At 45.8% G+C, this 19,176-nt stretch overlaps 1 protein-coding gene across 1 annotated transcript in view; it reads left to right on the top strand.

The window, feature by feature from the left end:
• The window catches only part of cntn2 (contactin 2), a 124,784-nt gene that overhangs the window by 9,472 nt on the left and 96,136 nt on the right, over nt 1–19,176 (top strand). Inside the window, exon 2 of the mRNA XM_055654883.1 lies at nt 5,779–5,840. The gene's annotated coding sequence lies outside the window, so the exon portion shown is untranslated. The remainder of the gene's footprint in view (nt 1–5,778; nt 5,841–19,176) is intronic.

The raw sequence follows: 19,176 nt of genomic DNA, 5'->3' as shown, positions 1-19,176 counted from the left end.
GTTCTCTCCTTGACCGCGTGGGTTTTCTCCGGGTGCTCTGGTTTCCTCCCAAACTCCAAAGACGTAGAAGTTTGTAGGTTAATTGGCTTCTGTAAAAATTGGCCCTAGTGTGTAGGATAGAACTGACGTGTACGGGCGATCGCAGGTCAGCACGGACCCGGTGGGCCGAAGGGCCTGTTTCAACGTTTTATCTCTAAACTAACCAAAAGGTAAAGTAAAATATTTGGCTGTCGACACATTGCCTCATGATTTTCCTCTATTATAACATCAATTTCCCCTATTATAACATTGTACATTCGCCCCGTGAATTTTCAACATGTTGAAAACCCAGCAGTGACCAGAACAAGGTACGACTCTTTGGGCGACTACTCACGACCATACAGGCTTCACCCCGCGACATGTCACCAGGGTGTCGCCTGTATGGTTGTGAGTCGTCTCCGCAGTCGCCCAAAGAGTCGTAGCGTCTTTCTCGTCACCGCTGGATTTTCAACGTGTTTAAAATTTTCGGTGACCTGCAACGACCTATGACGGGTGCCGGCAGTCGCCGAAAAAATCGCGTAAGTGGGACGGGCCCATTAAGCTCTTAAGCGTTAATGGGCCTGTCCTATTCCGCGAGTTCTGCCGAGTTTGCCCTTGACTCATACTCGCAGCATGGTCGACACGAGGTCGGAGGAGGTCTTCGTTACTCTCTTTGATGCTCGAGAGTGGTCTCCGCGTACTCGAGGACTCAGCTAGGTCGTGGCGTTTTTTTCAATATGTTAAAAAATGCCCGCCAGTAAAAAACGGTCGCCATGGAAAAAATCGATACTTTTTTTTACTCGTAGTCGAAGTAGGTCGGCATGTTAGTCGTAGGTAATCGAGTGTAGTCGAAGGTAGTCGTAGATAGCCTTCATCATAGTCGAAGGGAGGTCGAAGGAGATCGAAGGAGGTCGTCTTCACTCTACAATATTCGGTGTCCAATTTTCCCAAAGTTAGTCGTAGCTAGTGGAAGCTGGTCTTCAACATAGTTGAAGGAGGTCTTCAACATAGTTGAAGGAGGTCTTCAACATGTCATTTTTTTCAAACTCTTCTAAACTCGCCAATTAGGTTGCCCAAGTGGGACAGCCACTTTATAATAATAAATATGTGTTTACAACTGAACAGCAGCTTTTTTCCCAGAGGCCATCCACTGCTCAGTTGAATGTTTTTTTCTTATTTTCATTGCTGTTCTGTTTATCTACCTTTACTCCACACTGAAACAACGTTGTTCAAATCTGCTCAGCACAATAACACAGTCACTGCCTTTAGGTCTTTCCAGTTAAAATTGCCATAGTCCACAGCCGATAAACACTCAAATCTGTGGGATTTGCTGGGAAAAAAAACTATCGTGCTGTGTTAAGTTGGCAGTCCTGTCTTTCATGGTACTTTTTGCATTTGCTTCCAATAAGTCAGGGCCACAAACAGGCTACAGAATCCCTGATGATTTCAATTGCAATCGCAACTTGGAAAGTGTCTAATAATAGGATAACGGAGGAGGCAGTGTCGCAATGGGAAGAACATTGAAATTCTTGTTTTGCATGCTGTCCAAACAGATTAGATTGCGTTCAGTTTAGTTTATTGACACGTGTGCCGAGGAACAGTGAAAAGATTTTGTACGTGCTAACCAGTCAGTGGAAAGACAATACATGATTACAATCGAGCCATCCACAGTGTACAGGATATTGGACATAGTGGACAGGATAAAGGGAATAACATGACTTGCGTTAAGTGCAAGATAAGGTGCGGAAAATGTCCGATCAAAGATAGTCTAAGGCTTTTCATGAAGTAGGCTATATCTCGTAACTGCTCTCTGGTTGTGGTAGGATGGTTCCGTTGCCTGATAACGGCTGGGAAGAAACTGTCCCTGAATCTGGAGGTGTGCGTTTTCACACTTCTGTACCTCTTGCCTGATGGGAGAGGGGAGAAGAGGGAGTGACCAGGGTGCGACTGGTCCTTGATTATGCTGCTGGCCTTGCCGAGGCAGCGTGAAGTGTCAATGGAGTCAATAGAATGGAGGTTGGTTGGTTTGTGTGATGCTCTGGGCTGTGTCCATAATTCTCTGCAATTTCTTGCGATCTTGGATGGAACTGTTTCCAAATCAAATATACATCATTGCATAATTATATATTCTTCTTCCTCTTGCGTATGGCATGCACAGCCTACAGTTGTAAGACAACTTGTTCTATTTGATCTTTTGTTTGTACATGTCGGGATTATTGCATTTGTCGAAACAGGGTGGATCATGTGAATGTTGCAATCTGCCACTCCATTACATATTTATGACTATACCTAATTACAAGCAAGCTATCCACAGTGTACAGATATTGGATAAAGTGAACAACCTTTAGTGCAAGATAAAGTCCAGTAAAGCTTGATTAAAGGCTGTCCGAGGGCCTCCAATGAGGTAGATGGTAGGTCTACAATCAAGCATGAAAACATTCAAAGACAGACACAATGCTGGAGTAACTCCGCAGGTCAGGCAGCATCTCTGGAGAAAAGGACCGGGTGACGTTTCGGGTCGAGACTCTTCTTCAGACTGGGAGTCAGGGGAAAGTTAAACGAGAGATATAGACGGTGATGTAGAGAGATATAGATCAAATGAATGAAAGATATGCAAAAAAGTAACAATGGTAAAGGTAACTGGGCATTGTTAGCTGTTGACTAGGTGAAAATGAGTTACAGACAATGAAGCTAGTACAATGGCTTGGGTCAGGGAGGGACAGAGAGAGAGGGGATGCATGGGTTACTTGAAGCTACAATCAATCTGTCCACAGTGCAAAGATAAAGGATAAAAGGAACAACATTTAGTGTAACGATATAACATTGAAGTCTGATGAATAGGTTTATTGGTAAAGTATGTACACATACAAGGAATTTGCCTTGGTGCTCCGCTCGTAAGTAACAACACGACATACAGTAAACAATTAAGAATAAAACATAAAACATTAAAACATTAAGAATAAAGCATTATAGTTTAAACATTTGAATGACATAAAATACCAGAGCAAAAGGAGGCTACAGACTTTTGGTTATTGAGTGGAGAGCTACTGGGTTACTTATTTGACAGTCCGGAGTCGCCTTCCAGAGGGAAGTGACTCAAAGAGTTTGTGTCCAGGGTGAGAGGGGTCAGAGATGATCTTACCCGCTCGCTTCCTGGCCCTTGCAGTGTACAGTTCGTCAATGGGGCTAAGGTTGCAGCCTTCTGATTAAAGATGTTCTAAGTTCTCCAATGAGGTAGATGGGAGGTCAGGGCTGTATTATAGCTGACGGGAGGATCGTTCAGTTGCTGGGTTGGCGGTGTTCCCATGGGACTGAGGCTTGAGAAGTTGCTGTCAAAGAGACCCTGGCAAGATGTCGACACTGGGCACTGAGCAGGGTGGGATAGCAACGCACCTCTGGAGAAAAGGAAGAGGTGAAATTTGGGGTCGAGACCCGTCTTCGGACTGAGATTCTGGGGAGAGGGAAACGTGAAATGTAGAAGGCAAATAGGACAATTGAATGAGAGATTTGCAGAAACAACGGTGACCTTTCCTGCACCTTCACGATTCTGGGGAGAGGGAAACGTGATATATAGAAGGCAAATAGGACAAATGAATAAGATATATGCGATTTGCAAAAACAACGGTGACCCTCTGGAGAAAAGGAATAGGTGACGTTTCAGGTCGAGACCTTTCTTCAGACTGAGATTCAAGGAAACGGGAAACAAGCATTTCTCTCATTCATTTGCACTATTCACCTTCCACATCTCTCGTTTTCCCTCCCCTGACCCGAAACGCCACCTATTCCCTTTTCTCCAGAGATGCTGCTCTTCACTGTAAGCCAGCATCTGGCACCTCCTTCCTTACACACAGAGGCAATGCATGTTTGGACTAGTGATGCGGGGACATTCAGACATGTTGCTCTATCTTCAATAGTGTCAGTTTTCTTCAGCATTTAAGTGGAAAGTATGGATTTGTCCTTCTGACACATGCCTCGGAGGGGGGTGAAAAGACTATGGGAAATCAAGAAGTGAGTCACACACCACATCGAACTCTGGCTTAGAATGACATATCCCAGAGCAGGGTGGTTAAAGTCTCCACTACTCTCTTCAGCTGAAAGATATTTGTGAGTGTTTTAAATTATATATGGCTATTTTGCCGGCAGCCAACCTAATGCCAAAGAAAACCTCATCTAAAATTCGGATGCACACTTATTTTGTTTAGTTTAGAGATACAGCACGGAAACAGGCCCTGTGGCCCACCGAGTCCATGCCGACCATAGATCCCCACACACTAACACTGTCCTACACTCACTAGGGACAATTTCTAATTAATACCATGCCAATTAACCTATTAAGCTGTATGTCTTTGGAATGTGGGAGGAAACCGGTGATTCTGAAGTCATCTCATGCAGGCCGCGGAGAGAACGTGCAAACTCCGTACAGACAGCACCCGTAGTCAGGTGGCAGCAACTCTACCATTGCGCCACCGTGCTGCCCATTTTTATGTATTGTACTTTGCAATTGAACATGACAGAATCCAGAAGATATTTGCAGTAAGCGAAGATGAATGCCCACATGCGGCAAGTTTGGTGCATCTATCCTTTAGAGGAACAACATGATTTCATAAGTGATTAGGAGCCGAAATTGGCCATTCGGCCCATCAAGTCTACTCTGCTGGTACACAAAAAAGCTGGAGGAACTCAGCGGGTGCAGCAGCATCTATGGAGCGAAGGAAATAGGCAACGTTTCGGGCCGAAACCCTTCTTCAGACTGATCGGGGGCGGGGGTGGGCGGGGACAAGAAAGGAAAAAGGAGGAGGAGCCCGAAGGCTGGGGGATGGGAGGAGACAGCAAGGACTAACAAAATTGGGAGAATTCGATGTTCATGCCCCCAGGATGCAGACTCCCCAAACGGAATATGAGGTGCAGTCTACTCTGCTATTCAATCATGGCTGACTTAGCTCTCCCCCTCAACTACACTCTCCTGCCTTCTCCCCATAACCCCTGACCCGTACTGATCAAGATTCTACCTATCTCTGCCCTAAAAATAATCATTGACCTGGCCTGCACAGCCTTCTGTGGCAAAGAATTACACAAGGTTCACCATTCTTTTTTTGAAATACATTTTTATTAGAGGCATCTGCATATCATAGTCCAAACCAGTACAGACTTTGTTTAACAGTTACATATTAAATATCCAGGTTTCCAGGGACCCAGTTACCAAAGTAGCTGGGATCCTCCTTTTATCAGTCACCTATTAACATGGCCTCTATTTATTTATTTATATTTATAGATAGGAAAAATAAAGAAAGAAGTAAAGAAATTAGAAAAATAGGAGAAACTATCAATAATTCAACTTGGGAGATAGTTCCGTAGGTCAGAGAACATATCTATTCATCTAGTCCTGGGTTCAGGCTTCAGTCCGGCCTACGCGCCAGTCCAACTACCCCTTCAAATAATCTATAAGGTTCACCACCTTCTGACTGAAGAAATTCTCCTCATCCCCTCCCTTGAGGAACGTCCTGTGACCACTGGTCCTAGACTCTCCCACTAGTGGAAACATCCTCCTCTGCACATCCACTCTATCCAGGCCTTTCACTGTTCGGTAAATGGCGGTGAATGGTGAAGGTGAATGCCCACGTGTGGCATGTTAATGCCGTAACGGTTTGGTGCATCTATCCAAGTTTACAGGAACAACTTGACTTAAACGTCTCGGCACTGTGAGGACTACTTCTAAATTGTACTGATTTTTTCTTCTTCTCATTCTGAATTTCCCAACAGGGAGCTGATTCTGAGCTTGTTGCGTGAGATACGATACTGAGAGGAAGCCCAGCCAAGAGGAGGTAGGTGTATGGAACAGTGTCGGCTACTGAGCCAACAGTCCTAATGGTGATTTTGTACAATACATAGGTGGAGGTGGGGAACCAGGGTGTCCGAAATGCCTTAATTCTGCTTTACAATGTCATTGTTAAAAGATAGATGGACACAAAATGCCGGAGTAACTCAGCAGGCCAGGCAGCATCTCTGGAGAGAAGGAATGGGTGACGTTTTGGGTCGAGTGCTTGGTCCAGGTTTATTATTGTCCAGTGTACCAGGGTGCAGTGAGAATCTTGTTTTGCATGCTATCCAAACAGGTTGGATTGAGTTGATTTGAGTTTAGTTTATTGTCATTTGAACCAAAGTGCAGTGAAAAGATTTTGTTGCATGCTAACCAGTCAGTGGAAAGACAAAACGTGATTACAATCGATCCTTCCACAGAGTACAGATGCATGATAAATGGAGTACAGGGAATAATGTTTAGTGCAGGATAAAGTCCGATCAAAGATGGCCCAAGGGTCTCTAATGAGGTTTAGAGTAGTTCAGGACTGCTCTCTAGTTGTTGGTAGGGTCATTCAGTTGCCTGATAATAGCTGGGAAGAAACTGTCCCTGAATCTGAAGGTGTGTGCTTTCAGACTTCTATACCTTTTCCCCGATGGGAGAGGAGAGATGAGGGAGTGGCCAGGGTGTGACTCGTCCTTGATTATGCTGCTGGCCTTGCGGAGGCAGCGTGAAGGGTTTGATGGTCTGGGCTGCGTCCACAATTCTCTGCAATTCCTCGCTGTCTTGAAATGGAGCTGTTCCCAACCCCAAGCTGTGATGCATCCCAATAAAATATACCGTAAATGAATACAAATACAATAGACAGAGCAAAGGGAAATTATTTATTCATTGTGTGTATATATTTATATAATGGTATATGGACACACTGATCTGTTTTGCAGTCAATGCCTACTATGTTCTGTGTTTAAGAAGGAACTGCAGATGCTGGAGAATCGAAGGTTACACAAAAAAGCTGGAGAAACTCAGCGGGTGCAGCAGCATCTATGGAGCGAAGGTGAAGGAAATAGATAAAGGTCTGAAGAAGGGTTTCGGCCTGAAACGTTGCCTATTTCCTTCGCTCCATAGATGCTGCTGCACCCGCTGAGTTTCTCCAGCTTTTTTGTGTAGCCTACTATGTTCTGTTGTGCTGAAGCAAAGCAAGAATTTGATTGTCCTATCAGGGACACATGACAATAAGCACTCTTGAATCTCGAATCTTGAAAAGATACAGATTGCAGAATATAAATTCTCAGCATTGCAGCCCATCAGTTCCATAGACAAGGTCCAATGTCCACAAATGGGGTAGAGGTGAAGCATTTCTAAAGGGGAAAAGTGATCTTATTAAATTAATTGTAACCAGAGGAAGAACACTGAGCAATATTGGTTTAGTTTAGAGATACAGCGCGGAAACAGGATCTTGAGACTACTGCATCCACTCCAACCATTAATCACCCGTTCACACATTGTACACATAGAGTCATTGAATTATAGAGCATGCAGTGTGGAAACAGGCACTTTGCCTAACTTGCCCACAACAGCCATCATGTCCCAGCTACACTAGTCCCACCAGCCTGCAATTGGCCCACATCCCACTAAATCCATCCTATCCATGTACCTGTCTTGAACGTTGGTGTGGGCGCTGCCTCAACTGACTCCTCTGGCAGCTCGTTCCATACACCCACCGCCCATTGTGTGAAAAAGTCAGATTCCCATTAAATCTTTTCCCCTTCACCTCAAACCTATGTCCTCTGGTTCTCGATTCATCTATTCAGGACAACATTAGGGGAAATGTTACAACTTTGTCCAAGGGGCATATGTTGTCAAGGTTCCAAACTATGTAGAGCAAACACACACGCACGCGCACATACACAAACTAAACTAAACTTGGCACCATTTGTAGCACAGACCTTGTGGGCTGAAGAGCCTGTTGCCGTGCATATAAAATTATTAAGGGTTTGGACACGCTAGAGGCAGGAAACTTTTTTCCTGATGTTGGAGAGGTCCAGAACCAGGGTCCACAGTTTAAGAATAAGGGGTAGGCCATTTAGAATGGAGGTGAGGAAAAGCTTTTTCACCCAGATTATTGTGAGTCTGTGGAATTCTCTGCCTCAGAAGGCAGTGGAGGCCATTTCTCTGGACGCTTTCAAGAGAGAGCTAGATAGGGCTCTTAAAGATAGCGGAGTCGGGGGATATGGGGAGAAGGCAGGAACAGGGTAGTGAAATGTGGATGATCAGCCTTGATCACAGCGAATGGCGGTGCTGGCTCGAAGGGCCGAATGGCCTACTCCTGGTCCTATTGTCTACTGTCTTTTGAACTGTTATATGTTCTGTGCTTATGTGCACTCAGGAAAGGTTGCATATTTGTAGCAAGCTGCCAAAGGAAGTGGTTGAGCCAGGAACAATAAGAGCTTTTAAATAGCCAATTGGACAAGAACATGAATAGAAAATGTTCAGAGAGATAGGTGGCGAACACGGGCAAATGGGGCTGATGGAGAGGGGCATACGATACGATACGATAGAACTTTATTTACCCCAGGGGGGAAATTAATTTGCCAACAGTCATAAAAAACACAAAATGCATGAAACATGAAATTAAAGTGAGGAGTGTAAAGGCTTTGGGGATGTGCAAAGATTGAGGAGGTGGGGAGTGAGGGAGGAAAGGAGTTACTCTCAGTCACCCCCACGGCAGAAGGGGGAGCAGTTGGAAAGTTTGATAGCCACAGGAAAGAAAGGCACAGCCAGGTTGGACATTGAATCCCATTGAAACTTACCGAATAGTGAAAGCCCTGGATAGAGTGGATGTGGAGAGGATGTTTCCACCAGTGGGAGAGTCTAGGACCAGAGGTCACAGCCTCAGAATAAAAGGACGTTCCCTTAGGAAGGAGATGCGGAGGAATTTCTTCAGTCTGAGGGTGGTGAATATGTGGCATTCATCGCCACAGACGCCTGGAGGCCAAGTCAATGGATATTCTTAAGGCAGAGATAGATAGATGGAGAAACTCAGCGGGTCCAGCTTTTTTGTGTAACCTTCGATTCTCCAGCATCTGCAGTTCCTTCTTAAACAGAGATAGATAGATTCTTGATTAGTTGGGTGTCCGGGGTTATGGTGAGAAGACAGGAGTTTGGGATTAGAAGGGAGAGATAGCTCAGTCATGATTGAATGGCAGAGTATAGACTTGATGGGCCGAATGGCCTAATTCTGCTCCTATTACTTACTTATGTAACCTTCACTCTAACAAGCATGGCTTTAAGTTGAAAATCTGAGCCCTGACGAAGTGCAGAATCTTTAAGCGGGGAATTCGTGTCACGCCCCAGTTCTCATTGAAATAGATCTTTGGAGACATCAGCTATTCTAGAAGGCTTAATATTATTATGTAAAAATGGGTTTCAGTGTTGTGTTATTAGTGGGAGTTGCTGATCAAATGAGTGCAGTGGTTGTGTGCAGAGGCAATGCAAATTGCCAGAATCCCCTACACTTTGTATGCACCTCAATCCAAACAAAAGCAAACTAATTTTCAAATTACAGGACATGGTTATATCGCGCTACTCCCACTCTCCTCACATAATGACAATCTGTGGGAAGTGGACAGTAATCTCCTGAGATGTACATGATTAGGGCATCTTCACATCATTCATCCACCCCTATAACTGTACACACGCCATCATCCTTACCACGCGTTCTTGAATCAGCCTCAGCGTTTTTCAATAGTGCCGTTTCACTGCTTTTTATCATGCTGCATGCTGCAAATAATTTAGAAAACAAGGGTCTCGACCCGAAACGTCACGTATTCCTTCGCTCCATAGATGCTGCCTCACCCGCTAGCTTCTCCAGCATTTTTATCTACCTAAAAAGCCGGATAGGGATTTTTTTATGGCTTTGAGGGCTAGATTTATGGGTGGTGCGGTGGTGGAGTTGCTGCCTCACAGCGTCAGAGACCCGGGTTCGATCCTGACTACGGGCGCTTGTCTGTGCATCTCCCCGTGGCGTACGTGGGTTTTCCCCGGGATCTCCGGTTTCCTCCCGCGCCCCAAAGACGTACAGGTTTGTAGATTCATTGGCCCTCATTCAAAATTGTAAATTGTCCCTAGTGTGTGTAGGACTGGATAAGTGTGCGGGGATCGCTGCTTGGCGCGGGCTCGGTGGTTGTTTCCACGGGCCTGTTTCCGCGCTGTATCTCTGAACTAAACTAAAGATACTGGGTGGAAACAGGTCCTTTGGCTAACTGAGTCCGCTCCGACCAGTGATCACCCCGCACACTAGCACTATCCTACGAACACTAGGGTCTATTTACAATTATATCAAAGCTAGTTAACCTATTAATCTGTGCGTGTTTGAAGTGTGGGAGGAAACCGGAGCACCTGGAGAAAACCCACACGGTCACAGGGAGAACGTACAAACTCCGTACAGACAGCACCCGCAGTCAGGATCGAACCCGGGTCCCTGGCGCTGTGAGGTAGCAACTCTACCGCTGCGCCACTGTGCCGCCATCTTACCAAGCTACCTTTAATCAGCCTCAGTGTTTATAAACAGTGTGGTTTCCCTATTCATCTCATGCTTGCACTCAATGCTGTAAGGAATTTGAAAGACTGGATGGCTCTGAAGCCTTCATGATTGGCAAATAGCAATGTACCAGCAGCACAAATTATTGCACAATTTGTACTGATGACCTATACTGTTACGCAGTGTTCAAAAGCACTTCACTCAAGCATTTGTATTTCCTATCAAGCCACAAGGATGCGCTTGTCTATGTAACCTGCAGTCTGGTCGAAACGGTAAGACTTTAAAGGTTCAAAAAGCACTTTGTCTTGAGCTCTGTCTCCCACCACTAAATGTGCAGGTGAAATACAAGATCTATTTGCGTTTTCTCGCAACTGAAGAGGATTATCCCCCACACTGACTTAGTTTATCTCAGCCCGAGGCGCTGGAGAATATAGATTTCTCCCTGCTCCTGCACACACGCGTATGCCCTTCTGATACAAATACCTCTTCATTTCTATTAATGTGCGTCGTAACACGCGGGACAAAATGTGGATATTGATGAGAGTAATAATCTCCTGATGACGATAATCATCTTATAAGAGAAAGCTTTTTAATGAGATCAGTTTTGCAGCATTGAGCATTAGGACATGAATCTCATGCATTGGATCAGGTTCGGGGAATAAAATGAAGTGTTGTTATTTTAGCTCTAACTTAATGACTGCTCTTAGAAATTAAATCACAAAAAAGGGTTTCAAACGTGTCTGAAAGTCAGATTCTTGGGATGGACGTATCTCCCGAAACTGCACTATAATTTTCATCAGTTACTCAGGTACCCAGTGCCGTCGTCAGGACAACGGGCCTATATGGCCAGGTTCAGATTTTTTTAAATTTCGGATACAAGATGGCGCCTAAAGTACAGGTCGGCACGGTGGCACAGCGGTACAGTTGGTGCCTCACAGCGCAGCAGACCCGGGTTCTATCCTGACTGCAGGTGCTGCCTGTACGGAGTTTGTACCTTCACCCCGTGACCTGCGTGGGTTTTGTCCGGGAGCTCTGGTTTCCTCCCAGACTCCAAAGATGTGCAGGTTTGAAGGTTAATTGGCTTGGTAAAATTGTGAATGGTCCCGAGTGTGTGTAGGATGGTGTCAATGTGCGGGGATCGCTGGTCGGTGCGGACTTGGTGGGCTGAAGGGCCTGTTTCCGCGCTGTATCTCTAATCTAAACTAAAGCTGGCAACTCTTGTGCAGTGACTCCGTGTGGTTTACTGTCTTAAGGGCCTGTCCCATTTGGCCATCATTTGCGCGTCACGCAGATGGCGGGTGAAGATTTTGTACATCCCAAAATACCGGGGAGCCACACATGACCGCGCGTCACTGCCTATGTCACCACGCGCCATGCACTGTGCACACATCACGTGTGTGTCACCACGCATGCGTCGTGCGTCATGACACATAAATGATGTTGTGTAAATTATGCGCAAATGACAGCCAAGTGGGACAGGCCCTTTAGTCTCTTGTAATTAGTATGATTGTAACAAACATATTGTCACTGGGCTGTACACAAAACAAATCAGTGTACTTAGCTACACCTGACAATAACATACCATTGAAGCGTTGCTGGGATGAAAGTTCAAAGTTAAACAATGATTGCCTAAATGCTTCCTTTGCCTGCCAAGACCCATAACTCTGGAACCTCCTCCTGATACATATCTCTCCCTAATGCCCTTCTCCACTGTAAGATCATAGTGACCGGAGTAAAATTAGGCCATTCGGCCCATCAAGTTTACTCTGCCATTCAATCTATCTATCTCTCACTCCCAAAAAACACATTTCCCCTGCCTTCTCCCCATAACCCCTGACACCCGTACCAATCAAGAATCTATCTATCTCTGCCTTAAAAATATCCACTGATTTGGCCTCCACAGCCTTCCGTGGCAGATTTCCACAGATTCACCACCTTCTGACTAACAATATTTCTCCTCATCTCCTTCCTAAAATAACGTCCTTTAATTCTGAGGCTATGACCTCTAGTCCTAGACTCTCCCACTAGTGGAAACATCCTCACCACATCCACTCTATCCAAGCCTTTCACTATTCTGTACATTTCAATGAGGTCCCCCCTCATTCTTCTGAGCTCCAGCGAGTACAGGCCCAGTGCCGACAAATACTCTTCATAGGTTAACCCACTCATTCCTTGGATCATTCTTGTAAACCTCCTCTGGACCCTCTCCAGAACCAGCACAACCTTCCTCAGTTATGGCGTAAGATGCTCCCTCACACAGCATTGAAAATGTGATGTTTACTGGATGACTGAGCGAGGGGTTGCTGTTCAAATCCCATCATGGTAGTTTAGTGAATTCAAATCCAATTAGCTAAATTGAAAGAATCAGAGATTAAAAGCTCATCTCAATGATGGTGGATTATTGTATGAGATTGTTGGAAAGACCATCATTCAACACAAAGCAGGCCGTTCGGCCAAACTTGCCCACACCGACCAACATGTCCCATCTACACTATTTGGCCCATATCCCATCAAACCTAGCCTATCGATGTACCTGTCTAAATGTTTCTTAAACATTGTGATAACACCTGGCTCAACCACCTCCTCCGGCAGCTCGTTCCATAAACCCACTACAGTTCGTGTAAAAGAAAGGTGCCCTTTATGTTTCTATTACATTTTTCCCATCTCACCATAAATCTGTGTCCTCTGGCTCCCGATTCCCCTACTCTGGCTAAAGGACTGTGTGCATTTATCCATTCTGTTCCCTCATGTTCTTTAAGTGATCTAATGCTCACTCCAAAAATGCTTCTGAATGACCTAATGGGCCAATGGACACTTAGTGGAAGGACCTCAGTCTAAGTCCTTACCACCATTGGCCTCCATGCTAAGGCCCTGGGTATCACTCTCCAAAGTTTCACTGATATGTTTAGTTTCGTTTAGAAATACAGCGTGGAAACAGACCCTCCGGCCCACCGAGTCCGCGCCGACCAGCGATCCCCACACACTAGCGCTATCCTACACGCTATCGACAATTTACTATGCTTATGGACGCCAATTAACCTACAACACCGTAGGTTTTCGGAGTGTGGGAGGAAACCGGAGCACCCAGGGGAAACCCATGCGGTCACGGGGAGAACGTACAAACACCATACAGACAGCGCCCGTAGTCAGGATCGAACCCGGGTCTCTGGCGCTGTAAGGCAGCAATTCTACCGCTGCGCCACCGTGCCGCCTTTAGCCATATATTGTTTAAAGAAATGTATTGAATTGATGGCAACATGGACAGAGATGTCTCTTGTATATTTACTGCATTTATTGTGAATTAAATATATATTTGGATAAATAGCATCTATTTATGGAATGACAAGAATGAAGTGTCCCTTGGTAAGTGGGACTAAAATTAGAGGACATAGGTTTATAGTGAGAAAGATGAGGTTTGGTTCAGTTTGGTTTAGTTTTATTTGGTTTAATTTATAAGGTCATAAGGAATAGGAATAGAATTAGGCCATTTGATCCTTCGAGTCTACTCCGCTGTTCCATCATTGGCTGATCTATCTCTCCCTCCTAATCCCATTTTCCTGCCTTCTCCCCATAACCCTTGACACACGTTCTAATCAAGTAGTTGTCTATCTCTGCCTTAAAAATATTCACTGACTTGGTCTCCACAGCTTTCCGTGTGAAATGAATTCCACAGATTCACCACCCTCTGACTAAAGAAATGTCTCCTCATCTCCTTCCTAACAGAAGCTATTCTGAAGCCATGACCTCTGGTCCTAGACTCCTGTCTACAGTTTTGTTTAGTTTCATTTATTATTGTCATGTGTACTGAAGGATGCTGACACAAAGATGCTGGGAGCAGAACACAAAGTGCTGGAGTAACTGAGTGGGACAGGCAGCAACTATGGAGGGGATGGATGTGAAGACTGCCTGGTAGTCTGGACAAGAGTCCTGACCCGAAATGTTGCCTATCCATTCCCTCCACAGATCTAGCTCATTGCCTGACCCATTGAGTTCCTCCAGCACTTTGTGTTTTGCTTAGGAAGGATGCTAATGGATTGGAAGCAGATGAGAGAATGTCTACAAGAGGAATACTTGCATTGGACAGGTTGAAATGCTGGGAAGTTAGCATAGGCATGTCTTGCATCCATTGGAATTTAGCTGAATGTGAGGAGACTCGATTGAAACAAATATGTTTTTTTCTTGATGAGATGGTTGTAGAGATGATGTTTCCTCATGAAGGAATCCAGAACTTGGTTTCATTGTATATGAATAAAAGATCACTGATTTAATGCAGAGATGAGTCATTTCTATTTCTCTGAACCTCTTTGGAATTCTCTTTCTCACAACGTATTGGAGGCAAAGTCTTTGCATTTTTAAAGGCTGGGATAGATGGATACAACATAGGCAACACACGTAAAGCTGTAAAGGGTAACATAGACATAGAAACATAGAAAATAGGTGCAGGAATAGGCCATTCGGCCCTTCGAGCCTGCACCGCCATTCAATATGATCATGGCTGATCATCCAACTCAGTATCCTGTACCTGCCTTCTCTCCATACCCCCTGATCCCTTTAGCCACAAGGGCCACATCTAACTCCCTCTTAAATATAGCCAATGAACTGGCCTCAACTGAGTGGCAGAGAATTCCACCACTCACCACTGTAAAAATGATTTTCTCATCTCGGTCCTAAACGAGTTCCCCCTTATCCTTAAACTGTGTAAGCAATGCGGCGGCACGGTGGCGCAGCGGTAGAGTTGCTGCCTTACAGCGAATGCAACGCCGGAGACCCGGGTTCCTTCCTGACCCCGGGTGCTGTCTGTACGGAGTTTGTACGTTCTTCCCGTGACCTGCGTGTGTTTTCTCCGAGATCTTCGGTTTCCTCCCACACTCCAAAGACGTACAGGTATGTAGGTTGATTGGCTTGGTAAATGTAAAAATTGTCCCTAGTGGGTGCAGGATAGTGTTAATGTGCGGGGAACACCGGTCTGCGCGGACCCGGTCTGCCGAAAGGGCCTGTTTCCGCGCTGTGTCTCTAAACTAAGCTAAACTAATGCAGCAGTTAAGTTCACAGCCTGATCAGACATGTTCTTATTCAATAACAGCATTCGGGGGCCAAATCTCCCCTTCCTATTTCTAAGGACCCAGCGGGGCCGCCAGGAGGGGGGGAGGGGGAGGGGGGGGGGGGCAACAAAGGGATACTTTGTAACTATGTCTGTGCCCTTTATGTAGCGACTCTTTGCATACCTTGGGTAGTATGCAAAACAAATCATTTCGCTTGTGACAAAGTATTCATTCATTCATTCATTCATATTATAAATCTTGTGGTGAATGGTGACATATGATTGCACTAAGTTATATACTGTAAGTTTCATCACAAAAATGTAATATTTACAAAATAATATTAAGGATGGGAGATAACAGCCAGCCCAGATACTGATACTGACATCCTGTGAATAATAAGTATCCATCTGATCACCTGTACTAATATTTCTCTGAAACATGGTGTCAAATTTTATTCGAGGATGTGTTAGAAACACAGAAACAGAGAAACATGGAAAATAGGTGCAGGAGGAGGCCAATCGGCCTTTCGAGCCAGCACTGCCATTCATTCTGATCACGGCAGATTGTCCCCAATCAATAACTCGTGCCTGCCTTCTCCCCATTCTAAACCATTTTCCTAAAACTAGTTTTTGAGCAACGTGTCTGTATTGCAAACATTGTATGAAACAAGGTGTTGTTGGTGAGTGACAACTTTGTTTTAAATGAGAATGCAATTATATTAAAGTTTAGTTTAATATAATCAAAAAGGCACAGCAGCGCCTTTACTTCCTGAGGAGGCTCAAGAAAGCCCACCTGTCCCCCCGGATCCTGACCAACTTTTACCGCTTTACCATAGAGAGTATCCTGACCACCTGCTTCACGGTATGGTACAGCAGCTGCACTGCTGCGGACAGGAAGGCACTACAACGGGTGGTGAAAAACGCACAGCACATCATCGGTGCCCGCTCCCTGCTATGGATGCCCTCCACCGAAAACGGTGTCTGAGACGGGCTGGGAAGATCATCAAAGACCCCTCACACCCCAACCATGGACTGTTTGCCCTCCTCCCATCAGGGAGGCGGTACAGGAGCCTCAGGTCACGTACTAGTAGGATGAGGAACAGCTTCTACAATAATACAATTGCATTGCTGAACTCGGAGTCCCGCCGATAGATTTCTCTGGTCCCTCCGTCCCCACTGTTTAATTATTCTGTATTTTTTGATTATTCTGTATCTTCTCTCTTTCTATTTTTTAAATTTCTTTATGCACAACTACTATGGACTGACGCAAAACTGCATTTCGTTGTGCTCATACTTGTATTTGTGCGATGACATTAAAGTTGAATTGAATTGAATTGAATTTAGAGATATAGCGTGGGAACGGCCAGCAATCTCCGCACTATCCAACACACACAAGAGACAATTTAGATTTATAACAAGCCAATAAATCTGCAAACCTTTATGTCTTTGGAGTGTGGGAGGAAACCGGAGCGCCCGGAGGAAACCCACGCAGGTCACGGGGAGAATGTACAGGCAGTCCCCGTAGTCAGGATCGAACCTGGGTCTCTGGCGCTGTAAGGCAGTAGCTCTATCGCTGTGCCACCGTGCCGCCCAAAAAAGGCTGTAAGAAATATTGATAACTCCGCTGGTGGAAATTAGGTAAAAAATTAGTATTCCTGTTCAATGTCACGTTCAGTTTGAAGCATCGTTGCTGGGTAGAGTCAGTGTACAAGGAAAACCAGGAACAGATTTAATCTGTTTGAATTTTAATCTTAAGTATGATTCCCACAAGAGTAAGAAAATCAGAAGATACAGCAAAGTGTGTGCTTCAAAGTTCACATGAAGGATTAGCTTAGTCCTTTGAATTATGTTTTTGTATTATCTCGTCCATTTGATTAGCGACTGTAATACATGGCGTTGCTTGTTAGCTTGTTCATCTTTTATTCAGAAAATTATTTTTAAGGCTTTAAACTTGGAATGGGATCTGAAGGAGATTTATACTTTGTAGATGAAATACGGATGGCAGCCCAATGCAGCACCCTGCCTCAAAGCGCCAGTGACCCGGATTTGATCCTGACTTCTGGTGCTGTCTGAATAGAGTTTGTATGTCCTCCCCGCCACCTGTGTGGGTTTTCTCCGGGTGCTCCGGTTTCCTCCCACATTCCAAAGACGTAGAGGGGTTGTAGGTTAATTGGCTTCTGCAAATTGTTCCCTGGTGTCTGGTGTATTGCTGGTATCTGGGCAATCATGGTTAGCATTGGCTGTTCCTGCTAGCACTATCCTGTCCCACGAGCATGCGCGACCAAACCGGAAGCGGGGGCTGCGCGGAGGTCGACTGATCCCCGTACAGGACCGGTCCCACCAACAGCGGTGAGCACGACCAAACCAGAAGCGGGGGCTGGGCGGAAGTCGAGTGAGTGACGTGAAGTTCGAGCGAAGTCCGCGGGAAGTTCGCGAATGATGTACTGCGTCGAGACGTTGCGCACGGCCGTCGAGGCAGTGCGTACGGCGTCGTGGCGGCTGCGGGCCGGCAGTCCATGACCGCGCGGAATTGTTGCACACGGTCAGTTTTTCGGAGCCCCGTGCGATGTCGGGACCAGCTCCACACAACGCCATACAGCTCCGGCGATCGAAGTGGGACCGGCCCCGCGAGGCCATACGACTCAAGTGACCACGTTAGGTCGCGCTTGCCGCTTAGAGTCGCATGCTCGTGGGACAGGCCCTTAACCTTCCCAAGCGGAATTTGAGGTACTGTTCTTTCCACTTGGGTGTTGCCTCTGGCAATGGAGGAGCAGTCCCAAGACTGAAAGGTCAGCGTGGGAATGGGAAGAGGATTTTAAATAGTTAGCAACCGGGCGATCCAGCAGGCAAATGATCTTACAGCACAGAATTCATAGAGTCTTGGAGACATACAGTGTGAAAACAAGCCCCTTGGCCCAACTTGCCCACGCCGGCCAACATCACCCAACACAGTAGCATTGGTGCGGTAGTCCCACCTTGAACTTCTTTCATTTCGTAGCTGGAGGGAGGCTGACACCTTTGGTTGGGGTGGGAAGGAACTGCAGATGTGGGTTGTTTAAGAAGGAGCTGCAGATGCTGGAAAATCGAAGGTAGACAAAAGTGCTGGAGAAACTCAGCGGGTGCAGCAGCATCTAAGGAGCGAAGGAAATAGGCAACGTTTCGGGACGAAACGTTGCCTATTTCCTTCGCTCCTTAGATGCTGCTGCACCCGCTGAGTTTCTCCAGCACTTTTGTCCACCTGCAGATGTTGGTTTACACTGAAGACAGACACTTCCCTCTAGAGATGCTGCCTATCCCGCCCAGCTGCTCCAGTGTTTTGTGTCGATCTGCCTTTGGTTGGTGATTGACTTCACCAAAGAACTGTCAGACTTTGTCCTGTCATAGAAACATAGAAAATAGGTGCAGGAGTAGGCCATTCGGCCCTTCGAGCCTGCCCCGCCATTCAATATGATCATGGCTGATCATCCAACTCAGTATCCTGTACCTGCCTTTTCTCCATACCCCCTGATCCCTTTAGCCACAAGGGCCACATCTAACTCCCCCTTAAATATAGCCAATGAACTGGCCTCAACTACCTTCTGTGGCAGAGAATTCCAGAGATTCACCACTCTCTGTGTGAAATTTTTTTTTCTCATCTCGGTCCCAAAAGATTTCCCTCTTATCCTTAAACTGTGACCCCTTGTTCTGGAACAAATCCGAACTACCCCATCAGAACTAATCCGTTTCATGGCCATTTGGCGAGGAGCCCGCCCGAAGGCTCGCGGTCGGGCGTAACCA

The sequence above is a fragment of the Leucoraja erinacea genome, chromosome 24 (assembly GCF_028641065.1).
Source record: "Leucoraja erinacea ecotype New England chromosome 24, Leri_hhj_1, whole genome shotgun sequence".
Taxonomy (NCBI): domain Eukaryota; kingdom Metazoa; phylum Chordata; class Chondrichthyes; order Rajiformes; family Rajidae; genus Leucoraja; species Leucoraja erinaceus.
The sequence above is the reverse complement of the archived record's forward strand: the minus strand, read 5'-3'. Positions and strand labels throughout refer to the sequence as shown.